This window comes from Piliocolobus tephrosceles, chromosome 4 (genome assembly GCF_002776525.5).
Source record: "Piliocolobus tephrosceles isolate RC106 chromosome 4, ASM277652v3, whole genome shotgun sequence".
NCBI classification, from domain to species: domain Eukaryota; kingdom Metazoa; phylum Chordata; class Mammalia; order Primates; family Cercopithecidae; genus Piliocolobus; species Piliocolobus tephrosceles.
This window is the reverse complement of record NC_045437.1, coordinates 53,109,306-53,134,501: the sequence shown is the minus strand read 5'-3', so window position 1 is coordinate 53,134,501 and position 25,196 is coordinate 53,109,306. Positions and strand designations below refer to the sequence as shown.

General features: G+C 37.6%; 1 protein-coding gene and 1 pseudogene across 6 annotated transcripts in view; both read left to right on the top strand.

The window, feature by feature from the left end:
* LOC111528893 overlaps positions 1 to 12,080 on the top strand; it is a 31,358-nt pseudogene extending 19,278 nt beyond the window's left edge. The window contains exon 2 of the transcript XR_002727191.2: positions 10,880 to 12,080. The product of XR_002727191.2 is annotated as a U6 snRNA-associated Sm-like protein LSm8 pseudogene (transcript). The remainder of the gene's footprint in view (positions 1 to 10,879) is intronic.
* ERBIN (erbb2 interacting protein) overlaps positions 1 to 25,196 on the top strand; it is a 144,523-nt gene that overhangs the window by 19,347 nt on the left and 99,980 nt on the right. The gene's annotated exons all lie outside the window — the stretch shown is intronic.

Below are 25,196 nucleotides of genomic sequence, written 5' to 3'. Positions count from 1 at the left end.
AAAGTGCTGGGCTTTAAAGGTGTGAGCAACTGCGTCCAGCTGATTTTTTTTCTATTTAAATAAAAAGAGAAGGGTAAAATATACAAAACACTCAGGGAAGATAAATTATATGTGAGGGTAGGCTAATGTAGTTTACAAGGGTAGATTTTTTTGTTTCTAACTTGACCTAAAGATAACATAGACATAGCCATTATGGAAACAGTATTGCTTACCCCTCTAAACATCATTATTCTAATTTTGATTTTTGCTACCTGAGTAACAGACAATTTCAGGACTTTACTTCCTACTGAGACGATGACATACTGGAATTCTGTTTTGCTTTTTTTTTTTTTCTTTTTTTGAGATGGAGTCTCGCTCTGTCACTTAGGCTGGAGCTCACTGGCCCCATTTCAGCTCACTGCGACCTCCACTTCCCAGGTTCAAGCGATTCTCTTGCCTCAGCCTCTCAAGTAGCTGTGATTAGAGGCATTTTCCACCATGCCTGGTTAATTTTTGTATTTTTGGTAAAGACGCAGTTTCACCATGTTGGCGAGGCTGGTCTCGAACTCCTGACCTCAGATGATCCATCTGCCTTGACCTCCCAGAGCTCTAGGATTACAGGTGTGAGCCAATGTGCCTGGCCATGTTTTGCTTCTTGATGCAAAATCAGTTGAGGAAATGGTATGTTTAGTATCATATTAAGAAAGTTGAGAAATAATTTATATTTATGTAGAAGTCCCTTTCTTCTCCACAAGGGCTACTTGCTATTATTATGAAGTTTATAGTTTCTTCAGGAGTCAGGTATAGATCTACTCCTGGCACTTAATGCAAGTGCTTTGAAGACCCCTGAAACACCAAAGAATACGAGGAGATTTTCAGGCTTTCTAATAGTTACCAGTCACATCTGTGCTATAAAAAAAATACCGAGTCCCAGTCCCAGTTCCAGGAAATATTTAATTTCGAGCAGGGTAGTGTCTCACTTTGTTTGACTGTACTAGCTAAAAAGCAAGCAGAAAACCCCACTTTCTGGTCATTGAAGGAGGTGAAGTGAAGTGTTGTTTGACACTAACTGGTTGAATGTTGAAATATGATTGCTGCTCTCAGACATAATTCCTCCAGCTAATGTTCAGCCATTCCTTTTTCACAATAAGTTAAATACCTGGATTGTTGTCCTTTAGAAAAAGTTTTATTTTGAAGTGATTATATATTTCTAGAAGAACTGCTAAATAGTCCAGAGGATTCTTATGTATCAACATCTTTTTTTTTTTTTTTTGAGACAGAGTCTCGCTGTGTCACCCAGGTATCAACATCTTATATAGACATGGTACATTTACCAAAACTAAGAAATTAACCTTGATAAAATACTATTAATTAAACTACAGAGTTTTATTGAATTTCATCAAGTTTTCCACAAATGTCCTCTTGCTATTTTGGGATCCAGTGTAAGAGACCATGTTGCATTTAGTTTTATGTCTTTTATTTTTTTAATTTTCGTTTTTGTGGAGACAGGGTTTTGCTATCTTGCTCAGGCTGGTCTCAAACTCCTGGCCTCAAATGATCCTCCTGCCTAGGTCTCCTAAGGTGTTGGGATTACAGGCATGAGCCACTAAAATATGCAGGAACTTAAAATATCTGCCCAGCCCAGTTTTCAGGTGTTTCCCCCCTCCCCTGAGATGGAGTTTTATTCTGTCACCCAGGCTGGAGTGCAGTGGCGCGATCTCGGCTCACTGCACCCTCTACCTTCCAGATTCAAGCTATTCTCCTGCCTGAACCTCTTGAGTAGCTGGGACTACAGGCGTTTGCCACCACGCCCGGCTAATTTTTTGTATGTTTAGTAGAGACAGGGTTTCACCGTGTTAGCCAGGATGGTCTTGATCTCCTGACATGGTGATCCACCCGCCTTGGCCTCCCAAAGTGCTGGGATTACAGGTGTGAGCCACCACGCCTGGCCTCAGGTCTTCAGTTTCCTGCAATCTGACAATTTCTTAGTGTTTCCTTGTTTTTCATGACTTTGATTTTTGAAGAGTACTGGTTGGACATTTTGTAGAATGTTCCTAAGTTTGGGTTTTTCTCATTTTTTTCTTGATTATACTGGATGGTGGATTTTTAGGAAGAATATCACACAAGGGAAGTGCTCTTCTTACCATATCAAGAAGAGTATATGATATTAACATTATTTATTACTGGTGATTTGAACTTTGGTCACTTGGGTAAGGTGGTGTCTGCCAGGTTTCTCCACTGTTACTATTTTTACCTTTCCGTAATGTATCTGTTAGAAGCCCAGCTCACCCTTAGGGTGAGGGGAACTAAACTCTGCCTTCCTGAGAGAGAAGTACCAAATAATTTGCAGGCATGTTTAAACCACCACATAGATATTTTCGGGGAGATACTTTAATACTCTTTCTCCCTAAAGGTTTGACTAGTAATTTTAGCATTCATATGTAATTTTTTTTCGTGTAGGATCAGTTGTCTTTTAAGGAGTATGTCATTGACATATGAAGGAGAATATGGCATAGTAAGAGGGCTTATATTTAGTTCATGTAAAAACTTAAGCATTAAAGAATAGTAAAAAGGGGCAATGAAATACAGTCACTTTACACTTTTGAAATTCATTTGATCTATAAGATGATTCTGGATCCCGATTCTTGCTGTGCTGTTACATTAGAAGGTAGATTTTGTGAAGGTACTGATTACCAATCAAGTGTGTGCTGGACTGTGGCTGGATTTTATATAGAGACTAAATGCTGGTGACACACCAGTAGAAGCCCTCAGTTTAACCCCCTTAGTGAATTTTTCAAGTGAACATAAAATTGGTATGATGAGGGATATGCTAATTCTAAAGACTGCTGGCCTCCAGTATTTTTCACATCTTTTTCCCTCTCCGGCAGTTTACCTTATTTAGTTATTTAGACTAGTCAGACTATTGCGTATCTCTCTCTTGCATTAGAAATAAGTTTCATGAGGGTAGGAATTTTAGCTTTGTTCTCTACCTCACAACCTTGAGCAGTATCTGGCACATAATAAGTGCTCAATAAGTATTTGTTATGTGAATGAAAAAATAATATTAAGATAAAGAATTTCAGTTGAATGATAAATCTGGCGTGAGGCCTTGATACGTTCAGTTAAATAACTTCTGTAATTTTGAAGTTAGAAATATTGTGTATTTTTAGGTCCTCTGCAGAGACCCTTGCAATGAGTGGTAATTCAGTAGGCTTAGTCACCATAACTATTTTAATTTTCCCTAAACTTTTATAACTTTTGTAAACTTTTGGCCTCAATTAAATGAAAAACAAAAAATCAAGGAATACCACCTCAATGTTGAATTTTCAAAATAATGGTACTTAAATATCTCCATTCACAAAGCTATGTATAAAATCCTTGTTTTTAGACTGTGTACAATTATAACAGCACAAGTTAATTATATATAAACTATAACATTTAAATTTTCATTAATACCAAATTCATATAAAAATGATGTTTTGCTGAAATTTAATTGGAGGTTGTATCATGACTGATTCATTTGTATTTGACACATGTATGCTGTTAAGTGCCTTATGATGTTAATTTTCCTGTCTTTCTCTTGGAACTGTCGCAAGTTTTGGACTACATGTCATCATGGATTTACCCTTGCAAGTTTGAATCTGCATTTATAGATTTTCTACTTGTGTGATTTTCCCAATAGGATGTAAATACATTTCAGACATTAGGACTCATGTTCTGTGGGATGACTCCCAGACAGATGGCCCTAAGTGTAGTTGTACAATATACCTGAAAAGTCAGAAAACACAGGATACTCTTGTTTTTATATCTGTTATATTTTCACATAAAGAATCATTAGCTTTTTTTTTCCTCCCCACTTCCAGACCCCTTCACTGGTGCTGAATTTGAAGCAGTATATTCTATTAATCTGGCGGGGGGTAAGCACAATAGATACACTACAGGGAGTCCACAAAGCCTGGAATAACAGGTTAAATACTGTATTGTACTTCTTATTTTTAGTTTTTAAGGAGATGGGCTCTCACTATGTTTCCCAGGCACAAGTTCAGTGGCTATTCATAGGCATGATCATGGTGCATTGCAGCTTCAAACTCCTGGCCCCAAGTAATCTTACCACCTCAGCCTGCCAAGTAGCTGGGACTATAATGAGACCATGGGTTGGCGCCACTGCTCCTGGCTTGTGTATTTGTTATACTTGTTTTCCCCCTAGATTAAGAACTGGACTTACTGCTTTAAACTTAGAGATACTTTCCCTGAAAAGGTATATGGAAATAGAAGAAAAACATAATGAGCATGTTATATGAATATGTAGCTAGCATACTTTAAAATTTTTTATGCTTCTTGACTTTACAGATACCTTGTATATTAATTTGTCTTAATTTGAAACTCATAGAACTTGTGGTTTACAGTTTAGTGAATACTATTAGCTTAAAGGATCTTATCCAAGTGCTTTATTTAGATTGAGGTGATTCAGAGAAATAAGCTTTTCAGACATGTTTGCTCTTAACTTTTGTGGGTCTAGGAACAAGAGTACAAATGAAGTCTCATATACCGTACGTCTGATTTAAAAGTTATAAATCAGTCTTAAAAAAGAACTTGCCAAAAAAAAAAAAAAAGTTTCGTCCTCCTTCCTTCATAAGTATACCATAATAAGACCCTGGGAGGCCAGGTTAGAATTTAGTATTTTCAGACTCGTTGGAGTTTCTCATGTCAAACTGTGGTGGTAGAAAGTTACTGTCTGGCTTCTGGTCCATAGCCCTCTCTGCTTCTCCTTTCTTCACTGCTTGTTACCACAATTAAGAGTATTTGGGCAGACCTATATAGACATCCCAAGCAACATGTTCAACTCTGTTCACACCCTCTGCGTACAGTTGCCTCTTGGTAGCCTTCAAGCCTAAGGATACACAGTCTAGTTGGTATAGTTTTCTTTCTGGAGGACTGATCTGGTGAAAGAGGCTTTGGAAGCTTGTTGAGGGCTGTCTGGGCAGATATTTTAGGTTCCTGCATACCCATAGAATGATGTAGCGTTAGAAGAGGAAACGTGCTCCAGTTAGACAAGTCCCCTTGGCGCAATAGACAGCTTCACGGGGATGGTTGTAGAGCCAGAGTGGTACCCCATAACTCAAGGAATCCAGGGCTGGAGCCACTGTTGTTTAGGTCTAAGGGATTCATGTTGCTACGTTTCTGTTTCTTGAAAACTACAATGGTCATCCAAGTCACAATACTCTACCTTGGGAAAATTCAACTGGGATTTATTATGCTTTGTAAAAAAATATAATACAAACATTGTGGGGAGATTTGATTTCAATTATTTCCTAAGCTTTTCTTGATAGTTCTACTTTACTCAACCACCCAAGTGAATTTTTTCTTTCCAGTTGTTTTGAAACTAGAAGCTTACTGATATTAAGACATGGATTATCTGGGAATAGTTTTTGGTTGTCATTCCTTTGATATAAAGCAGAGGTGGCACATTCAAAAGCCAACACGTCTCATATTGCATATAAGCTAGGAATGTTTAGGCTGTGGGGGATTGTAGAACATTAATTCAACATTCTTTTGTGCCTGTACATGAAATTAGACCCCCCCCCCCCCAGACATTATAGACCTGGATTCTTTTTTAAAATGTAAAACTTCCTGATTTCAGAATGTTGGTTTCCCTACACTCTCTACTTCCCTACCCGCTACTCCTTTTAAAACTGTGGTGACCAAAGAACATAGTAGCTGCAAGTTGGGTTTAGTTTGCAGACTGACAGTTGGGTAATAATGACGTGTGGAGGGAATCAGCTTGTCTTTGATTGAGACGATACATTAAAAGTGCATGTAATCTACCCCCCACCCCCTGCCAGATTGTTCTACTCTCACCCCAGATTGTTCTCGAGAGTAATAAATTTTGAAAATAATCTGTGAGGGAGAGGAGAAGGAAGAAAAGCTGAGCTGCAACTCCTGTTGCAGAGGTTGTGTCCTGTGCTTGAAAAACATGTAGGAATTGGTGAAAATTAGTCATGTTAGTCTATGCATTGACTCCTGGGAAAGTATGTTGTACGAGAGATGAGAGTAACAGATGAGAGTACTATACTGTATTAGAAAGTGAGGGAGCCCTTTGTTACATGTCAGACTTAATCTTGCCAGTCCAGTTTTGGTTACATATGGACCTGAGTACATCACATTTCAGGATTCAGTTTAATGAAAATGATAAACATTGTAACATTTTAGTTTGATTTTTTTCATAGTGCTGTAAATACAACTTCATACTGTTTCTTTTTTGTGTTAATTTGCTTTTATGAATATATAGCACTTGATAAATATACTACAAATGTGATTATTTATTGAGGTTGGCATGTCCCACAAAAGTTTAAAAATTGAATGTGAAACAGTTTTAGCAGGAATATCTTTGCTCAAAGAATGAGGTCTTTCAGAACTGAAAAAAAAAAAATGCATTGTAGGCCAGGTGCAGTGGCTAACGCCTGTAATCTCAGCACTTTGGGAGGCTGAGGTAGGGGGATCACTTGAGGTCAGGAGTTTGAGACCAGCCTGGGCAACATGGTGAAACCCCATCTCTACTAAAAATACAATAATTAGCTAGGCATGGTGGTGGGCGCCTGTAATCCCAGCTACTCAAGAGGCTGAGGCAGGAGAATCGCTTGAACTCGGGAGGCAGAGGTTGCGGTGAGCTGAAATTGCCCCTCTTGCACTACAGCTTGGGTAACAGAGCGAGATTCCATCTTATAAAAACAAAACAAAACAAAAAAGTGCACCATAGATTCTTAGGACTTTTATGTTAAAAAATGTTTTAAAATGGTTCGGATTTTTTAAAAATGCCAACCAATTGTGCTAGCAAATTTGGGGGCCACTGAGAATATTTAGGAATTTTTGTGTCTACAAAGTATGTGCTGAATTAGAAACATTGAATTTTTTAGCTTTTGGCATTGCTTCTCAATTGTTGGAATCTGCTTCTTGAAAAGAAAATCAACTCTGGGGGACCAGGGATGGTGGCTCATACCTGTAATCCCAGCCCTTTGGGAGGCTGAGGTGGTGGATCACTTGAGGTCAGGAGTTCAAGATCAGCGTGGCCAACATGGTGAAACCCCATCTTTACTAAAAATAGAAAAATTAACTGGGTGCAGTGGCGGATGCCTATAATCCCAGCCACTTGGGAGGCTGAGGCAGGAGAATCATTTGAATCTGGGAGGCAGAGGTTGTAGTGAGCCAAGATTGTGCCATTGCACTCCAGCCTGGGCGACAGACTCCATCTCAAAAACAAAACAAAACAAAACCAAAAAAAAAAAAAAAAATCAGAATATAGATTGATATATGTGTTTCTTTGAGAAAATTTTCTCATATCCCAGGTGATTTTGGCTATCGGACAAGAGGTAACTTCAGGTCAGTAAGTTGTTAGAATTCAGTGACAACTACAACGGTTTTCCCTTACATGACGCTTTGCCTTCTGCAATTTCAGTTAACCGCAGTCAACTACAGTCCAAAAATATTAAATGGAAAATTCCAGAAATAATTCATAAGTTTGAGATTGCATGCCGTTCTGAGTAGAGTGATGAAATCTTGTGCCATCTTGCACCATCCAGGGCAAGATGTGAATTATCCCTTTGTTTAGCATATCTATATATGATACCCGCCCATTAGTCACTTAGTAGTAGCTGTTTCAGTTATTAGAGCAACAATACATGGTATATATAGAGTTTGACACTATCTGTGGTTTCAGGTGTATTCTGAGGGATCTGGAAATGTATTCACCCCCTAATAAGGGGAGACCACTGTATAACAAGAAGAGTTCACATTTGTCTAATGTTATGTTAGAATGTGGCTGTTGTTAGATGTTAGGAGTGCTCTCTGTGGTAGAGTGTCTACTGCATTATTGAATCCTGTGGTAGTTGGGGATCAGAAATGAAGGCCCTTCGGGGTGTGTGTGTGTGTGGTGGTAGTGGTGATGTTTTTTAAATGCCCATATAGCATGCATGCATGCATTAATTTACTTATCTTTTCACTGAACTGGGGTGATTAATAATCATACAGCATTTAAGGTGATTTTTTTTTTTTTTTGAGATGGAGTCTCGCTCTGTCACCAAGCTGGAGTGCAGTGGCGACATAATCTCAGCTCACTGCAACCTTTGCCTCCCAGGCTCAAGCGATTCTCCCACCTCAGCCTGGGACTACAGACACATGCCACCACGCCCAGCTAATTTTTGTACTTTTTTGTGTGTTTTTTTTTTTTTTTTTTTTGGCACAGGTGGTGTTTTGCCATGTTGCCTAGCTGATTTCGAATTCCTAGGCTCCAGTGATCCACCTGCCTCAGACTCCCAAAGTGTTGAGATTACAGGCGTGAGCCACTGCCCCTGGCAGGAAAAAATTTCTTAAAAAGAAATTTCAACCTTCAAAACAAAAGGTGTATAAACCTGAACACAAGTTGTGCATTTGGAAGAGTCTGCTCTAGTCTGCTGATATTTTTTCACCCTGAAGCACAACATAGCTAGAGTTGAATTTCTGGTGACAACTTTAATAATTCCACTTGGAAATGACATTGTCATTTCACCAGTGGTCTTCACAATACACCTAAAACGGGGATTTTGAAAAGTGCTGGGATTGCAAGTGTGAGCCATCATGCCTGGCCTTCTTCAAGGTAGTATAACCATGTTGCTCTTTGGGTATGGTAATAATATTACAAGCAGCTTAGAATGTAGTTGCTTGGATGAGTCAGACTATATTTAACCAACCACTACTAAGGTATATTTATTTAGCACCCTCTCCCATTATTTTTTGCTATTATAATTTAACCCTTTTTGTGAAACTCGGTACATATGTCTAGGTGATTTTTTAGTACAGATCGTCCCCAATTTTGGATGGTTCAATTTAGGATTTTTTGACTTTATGATGGTGTGAAGCAATACATGTTCAATAGAAATCCTACTTTGAGTACCAATATAACCATTCAGTTTTTCATTTTCAATACAGTATTCAGTAGAGTACACGATATGTTCAACACTTTCTTATTAAATAGACTTTGTGTTGGGTGATTCTGCCCAACTGCAGCTAATGTAAGTGTTCTGAGCATGCTTAAAGTAGGCTAGAGTAAGCTATGATGTTTGGTGGGTTACATGTATTAAATGCATTTTTTACTTAAGCCTATCATAAGTTGAAATTATTTTATCGGTATGTAACCCCCATCATAAGTCAAGGAGCATCTGTACTTTCTAAGGAGAAACTTTTAAAAGTAGACATTGCGCATACACATTAACTTTATTTATACATGTTGTCAAATTGTCATCAAGGACATTTATACTATTGTATGCCTCCACTAAGAGTGTGATAATAGATGTGTCTATATAATGCTAGCTAACACGTGGTGTTACCATTTTTTTTTTTTATTGTCAATCTGATGGAAATAATGGTAATTTGAATTCATCTAATGAGGTGAGCATCTTAAATATTCTGGCTGGTTTTATTTCATTTTAGGAGTCATGTGTTTATTGCCCTTTTTTCGTTTTTCTGTGGAGGCCATCTTTTTCTTATTGATTTGGAAGAAGTCTTAATATTCAGATTCTTTAATTTCATAACTTTTAATAACACAATTGATAGTGTCCTTTGTCATATGTTTTATATAGTTTAATATATTTTATGATTTCTAGTTTTGGTCATCTTACACACAGTGAAGTCAAGACTCATAGAATTTAATGTAAGAGCAGGAGATTTTAATTTGGGGTTGGTCTGTGGACTTGTAAGTATTCTGAGGATGGACTTCATAGTTCTCAAATACAAATTGAATACGACATTGGAATTATACATAAATTTTTATTTTTCTGGTGACAGGTTCAGTCAAATTCATCTGGTTCTCAAATCATGTAACTCTTACGACTGTGTGCCCCCTTTTATACAGCATATATATTTAAATGCCCCTTTTTACTGTTTCAAGTGAAATTCATAGGTAGTATAATCTTGCAACCCATACAAAGGATTTAAAAAGAAAAAGCAACATAATTTTTTCTTGACTGGAACAGAAAACATGGGACAGACAAAAATGTTAGAATACTTTGCCATGACCTCATTAGAAAACATTAAGGCTTTTTGCATTGGAGTTACCTGGAACCTTAAAAAAAAGCTGATGCCTGTTTCTTTTAAAATTAAACATACAGCTGCACCAGTTCCACTCCTAGGTATTTGCTCGAGAGAGGTGAAAACATGTCCCCAAAATGTATAGGGAGATTTATAACAGCTTTAATAGTCCACAAATTAAAACAGCTCCACTGTTGGTCAACAGAAAGAACAGATAAACAAATTGCAGTGTTTTCATACACTGGGAATACTACTCTGCAGTCAAAAAGAATGAACTACTTTTTTCATGATGAAATGAATATGAATGAATCTCTGAAACACTGTGTTTAGTGAAAGAAGTCAGGTACAGAAGAGTACACACTATGTGATGGATTATGTTTATATGAAGTTCAGAAATGAGGCTATAGCATTAGAAATATGAGGAGTGATTGCTTATGGAAAGTGGGGGCACTGACTGGATGTAGGGCAGGAGGATACTTTCTGAGTAGTGGAAATGTCCTGTATCTTGATTGGGGTGTTTGTTACTCAAGTAGAGTTGTACACCTAAGACCTCTGCATTTCACTCTGCATAAACTTTACCTCAAAAACAAACAATGAAACAGAGCAAAAATACTGATGTCTATGTCCTACCTTCTAGAGATTCTAATTTTAATTGGTTAAGGGTGTTGGCCTGGGCATAGATGATTCTCATGTGCAGCCAGAGTTGAGAATGATGCTTTTGCCCTTGGATGTAGGCTCATCATGAATGCAACTGCTACTCATGAAGATTGGCAACCAAATTATAATTAAGAGAGACATTGCTGTAAGCAGTAACTCTCACGATATTTGCTTCGGCCCGCAGGCGCGAACCGCTGCCGGGTTCTGGCGCGCCCTTTCAGTTCTGCTTGTCACCGGCACCACTGCGTTACCCCAAACCGCCGGGCCGAGCAGCATGACCTCCGCCTTGGAGAACTACGTCAACCGAACTGTTGCCGTTATTACATCTGATGGGAGAATGATTGTGGGAACACTGAAAGGGTTTGACCAGACCATTAATTTGATTTTGGATGAAAGCCATGAGCGAGTATTCAGCTCTTCACAGGGGGTAGAGCAAGTGGTACTGGGATTATACATTGTAAGAGGTGACAACGTTGCAGTCGTTGGAGAAATTGATGAAGAAACAGATTCTGCGCTTGATTTGGGGAATATTCAAGCAGAGCCTTTAAATTCTGTAGCACACTGAGGAAAAACTACATACTTGGACACCTGTAAATCTTTGTACAGAAACTGATTACTCTGAGGATGATATATGGAATTTTTATGAATGTGTAACTGGATTTTGACTCCTTATTGATTCATTGTAATATGTAAATTAAAATATTTCTACATTTTATTGAAAAAAAAAACACTTTTTTTTTTTTGCCTGAATATAAGTTTGGTAGCTTGGTTTCTTTTTTAAATTAAATAGTGTGAAAATATAATGGTCATTTTGAAAACTTTTAGCCAAAAGTAGTAACTTTTTGATACTTTAGTATTTATGGAAACTAGTGGAAAAGAGAAATTAGTGTGCTATGTAAACCAGGCATTCAAATAACATTAGTAGTACAGGATATATGTGTTTTCTTTCCCTGATATTTAGGAAAATCACAGCAGGGTAAATCTTTCCTGGAGTTATCTGAATCATCGGCATTTATCCGATTCCACTGGTGGTGGTTTGCTAGTGCTTCTAAAAGTTGCTCTCTAGCACTGAGAGGTGTGGGTAGGTAAAAACGTGTTTGCTTGAGAAAACAAAAATGCTAACAAGGTTTTAATAGATTGGCCCAAAATTCCAACTTGAGTATTAAGAATTACTAGCAATGGTAGAATTGACAGAGATAATTGGTAAAGTCTCTTGATGCCCAATTGATTAGGTATGAAAGTAATACGAACACATTAATGTTGACATTAATGTGTTTACAGACAGTATATTATCTGAAAAGAATTGATTCCATGTAGTCTTCAATTTTTAATTTTTAAGAATTGTAATATTAGTGTTTATAAATGTGAGTAAATTAAGTTTATATTGAAGCAGTGCTAGCTATTATTGTCAGCAATTTTCCGTGATTCATTATCCATAAACCTGATTTCAGAAGACATCAACTTAGTTTTTTAAATAATTGATAGAAACAATGTTTTTCTTTTTTTTTTTTTTTTTTTTTTTTGAGACGGAGTCTTGCTCTGCCGCCCAGGCTGGAGTGCAGTGGCCAGATCTCAGCTCACTGCAAGCTCCACCTCCCGGGTTTACGCCATTCTCCTGCCTCAGCCTCCGGAGTAGCTGGGACTACAGGCGCCCGCCACCTCGCCCGGCTAGTTTTTTGTATTTTTTAGTAGAGACGGGGTTTCACCGTGTTAGCCAGGATGGTCTCGATCTCCTGACCTCGTGATCTCGTGATCCGCCCGCCTCGGCCTCCCAAAGTGCTGGGATTACAGGCTTGAGCCACCGCGCCCGGCAGAAACAATGTTGTAAGTAGTGTTTAGATATCCAGGCTAGTACACAAAATTTCTGATCAACTCATGTATAGGCCAAAGTGTGTATCTTTGTGATGAGAAGAAAATAGAAAAATATTTACATCCTTGTAAAAAAAAAAAAGAGAGATACTGCTATCCTTGACCAGATTTTTTCAAGTGAAGAGACAACACTTGGGAAAATTTCAAACAAGTTTAATCTTCCCTTAATTTACAGTCTGTTAAACTACTGTGTAAAAAAACTCCATCCCTTTGTCTTTATATGTGTACAGTTAGGTTCTAGGCTTAGATAATTGTAAATTTTTTTTTCAGCTTCAGGACTGGAGGACATTTAAAAGTTGATACAGGATATTAACTATCACTGGCCTTTGGCAAGTCCATTCATTGTGACAATGAAAATGTTCTCATGTATTTTCAAAACGACTCTTGACAACTACTGACAGTCTTAATTCCCTAAACCTTCCCATCCATATGTGTTTAATTTCCATTAATAGGGAAAAATTTTAAACATTGATAAAAACCTTCTTAAAACATCCCAATTTTAGGTCCGCAATTCCTTCTGTGCAATTCTGAAATTCAGAAATTCCTGAAAATTGAACTTTTCTCTTTTTTTGCTGTCTTCGCTTTGCTCCCAGTTAAAAGGGCTGCTTGAAGAGGGCAGGTCGCCTTAGTTATGCACAAGCAAGCGTTCTGGTGCTGTAGCCTCACCCCTGGGCATGAACTTTTTTCCCTAATTCATTTGGTTGATAGAATATGACTTACACTGAACTGCGATGTGAGGCTAATATTGGTGTTTATTTATATCATTTTCCCATGAGAGTTAATATTTGTAAACTACACTTCTCTGCAGCAGTATTTTCCAAATTCTCAGTTTTTAAGCACATCTACTGGCCTGAAGAGTTTGAATAAGAGACTGTAGATCTCTATTGCCAATGTAAATGTACTAGTTGTAATTATTAAGAGCAGGAGTTTTTAATTTGGGGTTGATCCATGGACTTGTAAGTTAACATTAGCTAGCAGTTAAAGTTAGTGAAAATGCTGTTTTTATAATATTAAGTATGACTATTGATAACTTTTTTTTGTCAGTTCTCTTATTCTGTAGTCTACTTCTTTTGCATTTGAGGTAGAGAATGTGTGATGATGAATTTTAGGTATCTTTGGTGGGGAGGGTACTTTTTGGTTTTGAGAGTAAGTGGTCAATTTGACTGAGGTGATTCCTGTGCTGGTATCATGGGAGCATACAGATGAGTCACTAATGAGGTGCCTTACATAGTACTGTGTCTTTTTGGTGCTGCAGAAAGCTGGTTGTCTGACATTTTACCAGAGAGTTGTAAAACCAAGTAAGACTTCTTATAAGTTGTATATATTTTAAGTTAATATCTGAAAGAAATGCCTGTTAGAGTAATTACTAAAGTACTTGACTATGTCACATTTTTGAAAGCTATGTGGATGGAAGAGCAATTGTTTGTAAAGGTATCATGTATATTAAAGATGATATCAGAATAAAGAGAATCAAGAGTGAGTGCTTCTACATTTGAATGCAAAAGTTCTATAGGTCAGTGATTTCCTTCCTGACTTGTGTCCCAAAATGTATATAAAATGTGTTTGATTCAGCATTTCTTGTTTTCTTCTTAAATTGCCACTGTGAAAATTTTATTGGAAAATTGGAGAAATTGGCTATTGAGCTACTAGAAAAATGTCAGAATCCATCCATAAGGCTTCATAGTTTAAAATACAGGTTTATAGATGTGTGTGTGTGTGTGTGTGTGTGTAATTTGGGTGTGGAATAACTAAAACCAAATAATAGGACTTACGCAATGTGAAAGAAGAAACAATGAATTTGTACACTGTGGTTCTGCCTCAACCTCCGTAGCTTTTTACTATAATATATTGTGTTAAATGATGGTATATTTGTATTTAGACATTTCATAAATGAAGGTGTTTTTCATATTCCTGCTTTTATATTTAATACTGAAGAGTTAAGTATCTTAAATTATTTTCCCCCTTTTTTAGTAATTTTCATCAGGGCCCACAATTTTCTTCAAACATATGGTTCATCGTGAGGTTAGAAAGGTAAACAAGTAATACTCGAACTGGTAAAATTATTTTTCCACGACTGTAATATTCTCTGTGTAACTATGCACTTCTGATTAAAGCCTTTAAATCTGATATTGTTAATCAATGAACAGTTTGGTTTAGTAATACTAATTAAGGATGGTTCTAAAATTTAAAACTTTGAAAATTAGGATTGTTTAATTTAGTCTAATGCTTCTGATTTGTAATTCTTACAGTGGTTGTTCATAGGATATTATCTTTTCCAGTTAAAGGTTTTTTGTTTTCCAGATGATCTGTCTGTCCTGAGGTTTTTTAAAACAACAAAATATACATTTGTCTCATTTGAGTATCAGGTCATAATTCCATTATTCATAGAAGTTTCATCATGTGATTGATTACTTTTTAAAAGATAAATTTTTGATAGAATTAATTAAAATAACTACTTTAGAATTGCTTTTTATTGCATAGCAATAATTCTCACAGATCCATCCAAATAAAGGTGAATAAATTAGTTTTTTATTCTTTTGTTCCTTTCTAAGGTAGTTTCCTGTATGCGTTGGTTGTTATTATTTGGAAACTATTAATTGAATAATATTAAATTGGCACCTTTGAGGTAGGATACAACCAAACAAATGGAAATCGCAAGTTATCACTTTGTCAGCTATATGTAGAGTTTGCTTTTGAGCTTTAAAAACTTTACATGACAGCCCGGCCAACATGGTGAAACCCCGTCTCTACTAAAAATACGAAAACATTAGCTGGGCATGGTGGCAGGCGCCTGTAATCCCAGCTACTCGGGAGACTGAGGCAGGAGAATTCTCGCTTGAACCTGGGAGGTGGAGGTTGCAGTGAGCCGAGATGGTGCCATTGCACTCCAGCCTGGGTGACAAGAGGGAAACTTGATCTCAAAAACAAACAAAAAAAACTGCTTTACATGAAATTCTTAGGGAAAATAAATGAGAATGTACTGTTACTTTACAAATGAAGATACCACTGCTAAGTTGTATTTGGTAGTGAAATTTTAATATAGACAAATTTTATTTTTTTGTAAGTGATTTGCATTTTTGATGTGACGGTTTTCTCTTTTCTTTTCTTTTTTTTTTTTTTGAGATGGAATCTTGCTCTGTCGCCCAGGCTGTAGTGTAGAGGTGGGATCTTACAGCTCACTGCAAGCTCTGCCTCCTAGAGTATTAAATATAAAAGCCATTCTCCTGCCTCAGCCTCCTGAGTAGCTGGGACTACAGGTGCCCACCACCACGCCTGGCTAGTTTTTTGTATTTTTAGTAGAGATGGGGTTTCACCGTGTTAGCCAGGATGGTCTCAGTCTCCTGACCTTGTGATCCGCCTGCCTCAGCCTCCCAAAGTGTTGGGATTACAGGTATGAGCCACTGTGCCTGGCCAGTGTGAGTATTTTCTTTCAAGTTGAAAGTCGGGTTCCATGAAACTCTAATATTAGATGGATTTAGGTGAAGGTTAATACCTCTCGTTGTTTGAGGCCTGAAATATATCTAATTAAGCAGTAGTGAACCTCTTACTACATTTGCTTCAAAGCAGCTACTTCGTAATTGAACATGTGTGTCATTAATTCTAGAAATCTGTTAAACATTGATTTTGTATTGTATCAGAGGATGATGTAGAAGAGGAATGGCACTGACTAGTGGTTTTAAGGCACAATATTGGAATCACCTGGGGAGCCCATAACATGTACATGCCTTGACTGTGTCCCAGGCCTTTTGGGGCAGAATCCTGCTGGTTGGAGGACACACAGTGTAGTTTGGTAAAATCTTCAGATAATTCTGATATACTCATTTATATAAGATTACTGAAATTAATTCTATCCTCAAGGAATATATACTTAGAGGAAGGAAAACTATATACGTGCAACAACGTGGGTTGTATATGATGACAGCAATAATAATGATAGCCAACATTTGTAGGGCACTTACCCTATGCAGAAGCATTGATTTTCAGGTACTGTAGACATTTGCACTAATATTGCCTCTCTCTAGCTCTTTCTCAATATAGCAGCCAGAGCAATCTTTTTTTTTTTTTTTGAGATAGAGTCTCGCCCTGTCACCCAGACTAGAGTGCAGTGGTGCACTGCAACCTCTGCCTTCCAGGTTCAAGCAATTCTGCCTCAGCCTCCCAAGTAGCTGGGACTACAGGCGCAGGCCACCACGCCCAGCTAATTTGTGTGTGTGTGTGTGTGTGTGTGTGTGTGTGTGTGTGTGTATATATATGTATTTAAAAAAAATTTTTTTTAGTAGAGATGGGGTTTCACTATGTTGGCCAGTCTGGTTTCGAACTCTTGACCTCGAGTGATCCTTCCACCTTGGCCTCCCAAAATGCTGGGATTACAGGCGTGAGCCCCTGTGCCTGGCCAGAACAATCTTTTAAAAACTTAAATTAGATATTACTCTTCTTGTTTAAAACCCTCTAATGAATTCTCATTGTGATTACAATAAAATGTAGACTGCTTATATGATTTATAAGGTGGGTACTTGGTCTGGTGGGGTTCTATGATGTCATCTTACATGATTCTTTCTGTGTTCATTATGCTGTGGTCACACTGGTGTTTGTTCCCATATCCAGGCATTTATACCTTCTCCTTTGACTGGATTGCTTTTCTCCAGATCTGTGACAGACTGTTCTTACAAGATTTGTGGTTTTTTTTTTTTTTTTTTTTTTTTTTTTGAGATGGAGTCTCACTCTGTTGCCCAAGCTGGAGTACAGTGGGCAATCTTGGCTCACTGCACCCTTTGCCTCCGGGGTTCAAGCGATTCTCCTGCCTCAGCCTCTCAAGTAGCTGGGCCTACAGGCATGTGCCACCATGCCTGGCTAAGTTTTGTACTTCTAGTAGAGGTAGGTTTCACCATGTTGGCCAGGCTAGTCTTGAACTTCTAAGTTCAAGTGATTTGCCCATCTCAGCCTCCCGAAGTGCTGGGATTATAGGTGTGAACCACTGCCCCTGGCCCAGTTCTTAGCAGATTTAACCTTCAGTGAGATTTCTCTTGTTCACTGTGTCTGAAATTGCTCTTCCTCTGATTCCTCTCCCCTTAGTATGTTTTTAGTTCATGGCACTTAACACAGTCTGAATTTTTTTTTATCATTTACTATTGTTTTTTCCTTCTTGGAATGTAAGTTCATTAAACCCATGATCAAGACCAGCCTGACCAACATGGAGAAACACCATCTCTACTAAAAATACTAAATTAACTGGACATGGTGGTGCATACCTGTAATCCCAGCTATTCGGGAGACTAAGGAGAATCGCTTGAACCCAGGAGGCAGAGGCTGCGGTGAGCCAAGATTGCACCATTGCACTCCAGCCTGGGCAGCAAGAGTGAAACTCTGTCTCAAAAAAAAAAAAAAAAAAGGTAACTATAAATCATCCCATGACGGATCCTTCAGGAAGTATTCTAGAAGAAGGCATCAGCATGTGGTGCGTGTTCTTAGTCTAGTGGCAATAGGCTACACCATATGTGTAGTAGGTTATACCATCTGAGTTTCTGTAAGTAGACTCTGTGGTGTTTGTACGATGATGAAATTGCCAAACAGTGCATTTCTTAGAACATACTCTGTCAAGCAGTGCATGATTGTTTCTTCCAACAAAGATGCTTTTGGTTAATGAGACCTTATACCGATTATTTATTGTGAAATAAACCATCCAAAACTTAGTGATATTATAAACCGAGAAGAGTCATCATTATTACCTATCGGGGGTCTAGGACTTATCTTGGCTTAGCTAGTTGGTTCTTGCTCAAGTTCTTACATGGTTGCAGTTAGATGGTTGCCAGGGGCCATGAGCCAGAGCATCTGCGTGTGGCTTCTCAGTAAGACTTGAGTTTCTTTACAGCAAGTGGCTGGTTTCAGAGGGCAAGTGGATGAAAGGAAAAGGGCAAAAGTCTAAGTGGCAACTGTATTAGCCTTTTTATCCTAGCCTTGGATGTCATGTAGCATCACTTCTGTTGTATTTTGTTTTTAAGAAGCATGTCACTAAGACCAGCTCTTACTCCAATGTTGGGGAAGAAGATTTCACCTCTTGAGGGGAGAAGTGTAAAAGAATTTGTGGAAAATGTTATACCTACCACAGACCTCATTCTGCAAAATAGTGGCATCTTGTTAGGGATTAAGTTCTAAAGTCAGTGTAAATGGAAGGTATCATGATGGGGAGACCGTTATACATTCTTTGTCCGGCATGGTGAGGATTTTCTATAGGTTCAAGAAAAAGTCACTGTTTCTTCCACTGAATATCAAATAGGATATATTTGGCTTGTGTTCAGTGCCTCTCTTGTATGGAAAAAATAATTAAGTACTAGAGTAACATTTAGCAAGGTGCAGTTATCAGACTTTGAGAGGCTCTGTGGAAAAGAAAATGGACATCACTATCAAACTCGTTACAAGACCTACATTTATTGAGTAAAGAAGGTAGGCAGAATTACTTGCATTATTACTTTTATTTTATTTAATTTTAATTTTATTTATTTATTTATTTGAGACGATGTCTCGCTTCATTGCCCAGGCTGGAGTGCAGTGGCCGAATCTCGGCTCACTGCAACCTCTGCCTCCCAGGTTCAAGCAGTTCTTCTGTCTCAGCCTCCTGAGTAGCTGGGACTACAGGCGCCTGCCACCATGCCCTACTAATTTTTTTATTTTTAGTAGAGACAGGTTCCCTGTGTTGGTAAGGCTGGTCTCAAAAATCCTGACCTCAGGTGATCCACCAGCCTCGACCTCCCAAAGTGTTGGGATTACGGGCATGAACCACTGTGCCCAGCCTATTACTTTTATTTTAAAATTTATTTGGAGAAATTATATAGCTCAATTCATAAATAAATACATGAATGATGCAACTACTTTCTTTTCCCAAATCTTTGTTTCAAATAAGAAGGGAAATATGATTGAGTGGTCTCTTCCCTTCTTATAGTAAAAATAATGCAGTACAGTGTTTAAGGGCATATAAGTGAATGAGAGTATCGACCTTAAGCTACTACGATATATGTCAATTAAAAAATGCTAATATGGCAACTTTCGGAGGATAAAGCAAAAAGAAAAAAATGCTTATGTGAGAACAAGCATGCCAGCCAGCCATGGTCACCCCACACCCAATAAAACAGGTAAAGAGGCAAACACAAAAAGTACCTGTGAGGATGAATAGTATAAATAAAATATTTTCAAAGAAACAAATTACTCCTATGTATCCTCAATAGAAAGGAAAAACTATTATTTATTCAACTTACGTATAATTATGTTTTCTGTTGCTGATTCAGTTACTTTTGGGAAAGGTAGCACAAGTAAAGCCACTCAATGTGGCTTTGTGTTAGACATTCGGATTTCTTAGAACAGCTAACGAAAATGTAGTTTTAATGCCCTTTGTTTTTTGACATAAAGAATCTGAGATTGAAGAGGTAATGTGTTCAGGATTACAGAATGGTAAATGGTGGAATCTGGACTCAAATGTAAAACGGTATTTTTCCAAAGCCAGCTACTTTTATGTTCAGCTATATTGTTTCTTGAATTTTCAGTGATTTATTGGTAGGCTTTTTGTTATCTGGGAATTCCCTCTATTAAAATTATATTGTCAAGTGTTGAAATATGCAGGTTTTAACTAGTTGCATTGACACAGCTTGATTTTGTGTCACTTTTAAACCATCCCCTGCTCCCCCAGGGAGCAAAAACAAAAACCACATATAAACATAGCTTTCCAGGAACAGTAGTTTCAGATACTGAAATTGTTCAGATATCCTAGCTTTTCAGTTCTGTTTGTTCCAAGGTGGCCATATATTGTTGTTTTTCAATAATCACATATAGTTGTTTTGCCATTTTTGTTTAGGGAATTACTATTAATTGTTTTTAAATATTAAGCATGATAAACTTCAGATGTTCCTGCTTTTAAAGACTGGGTTCTCATATATTGAGTGGTTTCACTTTTGTTACCTTGCCCCAAAGTAATTGAATCAGCAACAGAAGAAAGCATGACATTTTAATTGTCTACATCAAATTACATAATCTGGTGAAGTATGAAGACTACACTGTTAAAGTATTAATGACTTTTATTTATTAAACCAAGCAGTGAGAGAGATGGTATAGGGACATTCACCTCATATTTTGTAAGTTATATTATTGGCTAAATAGTATCAGGATTGTTTTTAGTTCTGCATTGCTAACCGAGTGATCTATCTAAATCTTAAATTAGACTATGTCCCTCCTTTGCCTTAAGTCTTAAAAACTGCTGCTTACCTGTCAAAGTTTATATTACTTAGTATGGTATTTAAAGCTTTTAAGTTCTGGCCCCCTGCTGACTTACGTCATTCCTATATATTTCAAAGTTAATCCTACCTAAGTTTGTCCGCTGGCAACACTACTTTTTTTCTGTATGTAGAGATATTCTACACTTTGGTTTATATATTCTATTTTATTCTGTCCTATTAGTCTGTTTCCCTTACCACCAGACTATTTGGTCTCCTTTTCCCCCACATTTGTAACTTTTTAATGTTCTTTTTAAGACGTGCTCTTGCTCTTTTGCTCAGAGTTGAGTGCAGTCGTGCAATCATAGCTCACCGTGGCCTTGAACTCCTGGGCTTGTCAAGCAATTCTCCTGCCTCAGCCTCCGAAGTAGCTGGGGCTGCAGACATACACCACCATGCCTGGCTAATTTTATTTTTATTTTTATTTTTAGAGACAGGGGGGTGGTGTTGTGTTGCCCAGGCTGGTCTTGAACTCCTGGCCTCAACTCCTGCCTCAGCTGGGATTACAGGTGTGAGCCACTGGGCTGGGTGGCTATCATGTTTTATCTAAAATTGGAAACTCCTTGAGGCAGGGACCATTTATCTTTGTATCTTCAGTGTTCAGCACCTAGTAGTAACTCAGCAAATGTTTGTTTTCTTTCTGACATATTTGTCATATTTGTATTTGTTGTATTTAGCATCAGAAAGCCAAATATCGTTGTTCAGCATTAATTTGACTGATTCCATTTGTTATTTTAGTCCAGAATTGCTACCAAAGTGTTTAGGTTTGACCTTTTTGTGCCCATGAAGTCTAGTCTTTTTGATGATAAATCTAAATTGGTTGAGGTGTAATGAAAAAGGTGGTCAGCTGTCTAGAAGTGACTGTGACAATTGCAGATTTATCTTGTTTGTGCATGCTATTTTTTTTTTTCAGTGTTCAAAGCCTGTGTTACATCAGGTTTTCAGGTTTAGATTTCCTAACTTTGGAACACAAAGTTCCGTTTTTAGAAGAATGGGTATTGAGTCCTTTGAGTGTGGGTAGAAAGATAGAGACAGACTGATTTGCAAAATAATTGAGGATCATATTTATATTTGAATTTTCACTTACTTGAACTTTCAGATTTCAGCTCAAAAGCTTCGGTATAAGTAAAGTATATTAATAAGACCCATTGCATGAAAGTAACCGAAACCAGTAAAAATAAGATAATAAGGATGTAATAGTTTCTTATGGACACTCAAGGGCTAGAATGCAGTTAGTCTCAGAAAGGAATTAGAACAAATAACTGAAAGGCCATCAGGAATCCAGAACCATCACTCTTTTATATTTTTCTCTCTTCAGATGAGCATTCTGTTTCTGTGTCCATATGGTAGAAGGCAGCAGCTCCATAGTTCTGTTAAATGCAGAGACAGACTTGCTGTCTTTCTGTCCCACTTACATATCCTGGGGAGAGAGAAATGATTGACTGGCTTGAGTCAGGTGCCTGTCCCCTTTCCAGTCTGCTCCATCTAGGAGGGCAGTGTTACCTGGTACCAAAATAGATGTTAGAGGGCCACCGCTTTCAAATGGGAGAATAGCCCTCACAACAGGGCTTCTATATTATAGTGCAGGTTGCTTATTCCACGTGCTGCTTGCCAAGCTGTATACCTATAAGGGCTGCAGTTTTAAAATTTGTACAAAGGTGCTTTATGGATTTGTGGTAACCTTTTCTCAGAGAAAGGAGGAGTCATTGTGAATTGGGGGGCTATTATTCCAAGGGGGTCTGCTATGTCATTTTTTGTGGGTATTTATTGTCCATCTTAGTATTGCCAGACTCTTAGCATTGAATTATTAGATTGGCTCTCACCCTTGGGCCATGGAGTTTTATTGCAGCAAAAACAAAAATCCATATGTATATAAGTGTTTTCTCAATAGGAATATTGACAGTGGACTTACTATAATGTGGGGCTTTGACATTTGTGGACCTGCTGAAGTCCACCAATTGAGAACCACTCATTGAGAACCACTGATGTTATGCAAATGCTATTAAACTTTGCATCTAAGACTTCTTATTTGTCCTGTGACCTTTGATTATATTTCCATGTGCATAAAACACCTTAGAGGGTTTTGGAGTGCCATGTATGTGAATGAACTTGGCACTGAGCACCCCATAGTTTCTACAGAAAAATTGAAAGAATATTTGTTACTTAAAATTATGTTTGGTTAAGTAGAAGCTTAAATTTTTGTTTTTCTTCTTTTCCTCTCCATATCTGTTGTACTATTTCACTTACAAAATAAATCTTCAGCCCTAAGGGATGTTTGGGATAGTTTTACAGGATTATGAATTTTATTCCTAAAATAAATCTGAATGCTACTGAAAGTGAAACTTTTTAAAGATAAGATTTTCGTCTAGTGGTGGTATTTTAAAGCTTTACTTATAAGTGGTAATAATTAACCTTTGAAAATCCTGCTGTGATAAGGTGTTGAGAGTGATCTAGCTTTCTTTGGAAGGGTTTTGATGTTCCTAATCATTCCCAGCCTAAATTAACCCCAAGGAAAACGAGAACTTCAACCTGACCTCTCATTGTTTTGCCAATTCCTACCTTTTTTTCTGTTTCTTTTTGGTTCTTTTATTTCTGTTCAGTTTAGGGGAAAGAATAAACTTATAAAGAAATTCACCTTAAGAAATTAGGAACTTGTCTCTTCCAGATTTGTTTGCATTTTACTAGAGGATGTATGAGGAGGGACCAGAAGAAATAACTAATGGTGGAATTTCATGCACTGTGGCACTCACATCTAAGATTCTCAAATCAGGTCATACTTTTCAACAGGTCTGGTTCAGTTTCTAGGACAGTAGACACACTGCATAAAAACATTTTATTTATAGTGAGTTTCTCTTAAAATACCACTTGAAGAACCAAAGAAGTAATTAGTATATTGAATTGGGTAGGTGGAATGAGGAGTCAGTAGTAAGGCAAAAGGCCTCACCCGAACAAAGGATTTGATTCAGTAGTAAAGTTGTATAAAGGCAAATTGGGAGTAGATTAAGGAGGTTTGGGGATTAAGTAATGTATTTTAGGCTTTTAAAGCGGAAAGGGAGATAGTAAAATAAATGATTTTAAGGAAAAAAAGTAGGTGCTAACTAAATAGAATTAGGGAATCAGTTTGGAATCTATTGTGCTAATACATAAAAGTGGGCTGAGGCCAGGCACGGTGACTCATGCCTGTAATGCCAGCACTTTGGGAGGGTGAGGCTGGGGGATTGCTTGAGGCCAGGAGTTTGAGACCAGCCTGGGCAACATAGCCATACTCCGTCTCTACCAAATAAAAACTAAAAAAATTACCCAGATGTGGTGGTGCACACATGTAGTCCCAGCTACTTGAGAGGCCAAGGTGGGAGGATCACTTTGAGCCTAGGAGGTTGATTGTGCCATTGCCCCCCAGTTTAGGTGACAGAGGAGAGAGGCAATGTCTCAAAGAAAAGAAAATGCATAAAAGTGACATTAACTGATGTCCTAAAATTTTTCTTTTAAATATATTTTTAAATTGAGGTAAACTTCACATACAATTTACCCTTTTAAAGTATACGGTTCAGTAGTTTTTAGTATTTTTACAAGTTGTGTACCCATTATCACTATCTAATTCCAAAACATTTCATCGGGGCTTCAAACCAAACCAGAACAAAACCCATACTCCTTGACACTCACTCCCCATTCTTGTCTGTCCCCAGATCATGGCAACCACTAATCTACTTTGCCTCTGTTGACTTGAGTATTCCTGACATTTGATAAAAATCAAATCATAAAACGTGGCCTTTTGTGTCTGGTTTAACATAGCATAATGTTTCCAAAGTTCATACGTGTTGTATCATGTATCAGTACTTCATCCTTTTTATAGCTGAATAATACTCCACTGTAGGGATAGATGACATTTTGTTTATTCATTGGCTGATGGACATTTGAGTTGTTTTTACTTTTTGGTCACTGAATAACGCTGTTATGAACATTAGTTACAAATTTTTCCAAGAATATGTGTTTTCAGTTCTTTTGGATACCTAGGAGTGAAATTGTTGTATCATATGATAATTGTGTTTAACTTTTTGGAGGGACTGCCAGCCTGTTTTTCAAAGTGACCACACCGTTTTGTATTCCCATCAGCTGTGTTTGAAGTTCCAATTTCTCCACATCCTCCCAGTGTGTTATTGCCTGTCTCGATTATAGACATCCTAGTGAGTATAAAATGGTAATATCATTGTGGTTTTGATTTGTATTGCCCAAATGACTAATAATATTAGCATCTTTATGGGATTTTGGTGGCATTTGTTTTATCTTTGGGAGAAATGCCTGTTGAAATCCTTTGCCCCTTTTTAAGTTTTGTTTTTTGTCTTTTTGTTTAGTTTTAAGAGTTCTTTATCTTTT